Genomic DNA, 2021 nt, shown 5'->3' on the forward strand with positions numbered 1-2021 from the left:
CCCTTAGTCTGTTTCGTGTACTTATTTCACAATATATATATAAAACCCAGCCACAGGGGATGCACAAACCAGTGTGTTTCTTCGTGCTGGTCCCAAGCCCGGATAAATGGGGAGGGAAATGTTGGGACACCCTCCCATGTTGAGCACAGCACAGGATGACCCCATGAGTTCTAGAACCAAGATAGACTGCCTTTGGCTTCAAATATTTTAAACAGCATACACTCCAGTATTGAATTCTAGGTTAAATCTGAATAGTCCAATGTGAGTATTAAGCACAAACTAACTGGTATATCCTACACACACCCAGATTTGCAGCACAATGAGGGACATGCCATACTGTCTATAATGTTTTAAGGCTTGGGGATGTCTTTTTTTAATAAATTATGTCTATAAATGTAAATATTTAAAAAGAAATTGCTAGTAATCTGCGTAGTCCTCTTTGTCTCAGTATCTGCAAAACCCAGCCACAGGGGATGCACAAACCAGTGTGTTTCTTCGTGCCGGTCCCAAGCCCAGATAAATGGGGAGGGTTACGTCAGGAAGGGCATCCGGTGTAAACTTTTGCCAAATCAATATGCGGACAACAATACAAATTTCCATACCGGATCAGTCGAACCCCGGGTTAACAACGACCGCCACCAGTACTGTTAGTTAACAGGGTGCTGGCGGAAATTGGACTACTGTTGGCTGAAGGAGAAGAAGAGGGGGGAGACATGTCCGGAGGCAGGAGGAGAGGAGGAAGGTAAAGAAAGTGGAACTGAGGGTAGGAACTTTGAATGTTGGCAGTATGACTGTTAAAGGGAGAGAGTCAGCAGATATGATGGAGAGAAGGAAGGTTGATATATTGTGCATGCAAGAGGCTAAATGGAAGGGGAGTAAGGCCAGGTGGATTGGAGGTTGATTCAAATTGTTCTATCTTGGTATGGATAGGAGGAGAAATGGAGTAGGAGTTATTCTGTAGGAACAGTATGTCAACAATGTTCTGGAGGTGAAAGAGCATCAGACAGAGTAATGATTATGAGGCTGGAAATTGGAGGTGTGATGATGAATGTTGTTAGTGCATATGCCCCGCAAGCTGGGTGTGCAATGGATGAGAAAGAAGATTTTTGGAGTGAGTTGGATGAAGTGATGAACAGTGTTCCCAAGGGACAGAAAGTTGTGATTGGAGTGGATTTCAGTGGACATGTTGGTGAAGGGAACACAGGAGACAAGGAGGTGATGGGTAGGTATGGTGTCAAGGAGAGGAATGAAGAAGGTCAGAGGATAGTGGATTTTGTTAAAAGTATGGACATGGCTGTGGTGAATACATATTTTAAGAAGAGGGAGGAACATAGGGTTACGTACAAGAGCGGAGGAAGATACACACAGGTTGATTACATCCTATGCAGACGAGTCAATCTGAAGGAGATTGAAGACTGCAAAGTAGTGGCAGGGGAAAATGTAGTTAAGCAGCATAGGACGGTGGTCTGTAGGATGACGTTGGAGATCAAGAAGAGGAAGATAGTGAGGGCAGAGCCAAGTATCAAATGGTGGAAGTTGAAAAAGGAAGACTGCAAGGTTGAGTTTAGGGAGAAGGTGAGACAAGCATTGGGTGGCAGTGAAGAATTACCACACAGTTGGGAAACTACAGCAGATGTAATAAGGGTGACAGCAAGAAGGGTGCTTGGCGTGATGTCTGGACAGAGGAAGGATGAAAAGGAAACCTGGTGGTGGAATGGAATGGAATGGAAGTACAGGAGAGTATACAGAGGAAGATGATGGCAAAGAAGAAGTGGGATAGTCAGAGATGCAGAAAGTAGACAAGAGTACAAGGAGATAAGGCGCAAGGTCAAGAGAGAGGTGGCGAAGGCTAAAGAAAAGGTGTATGATGAGTTGTATGAGAGGTTGGACACTAAGGTGGGAGAAAAGGACCTGTACCGATTGGCTAGACAGAGGGACCGAGCTGGGAAAGATGTGCAGCAGGTTAATAAAGGATAAAGATGGAAACATACTCACAAGCGAGGAGAGTGTGTTGAGCAGAT

Source organism: Erpetoichthys calabaricus, chromosome 2 (assembly GCF_900747795.2).
Source record: "Erpetoichthys calabaricus chromosome 2, fErpCal1.3, whole genome shotgun sequence".
In the NCBI taxonomy this organism is placed as follows: domain Eukaryota; kingdom Metazoa; phylum Chordata; class Cladistia; order Polypteriformes; family Polypteridae; genus Erpetoichthys; species Erpetoichthys calabaricus.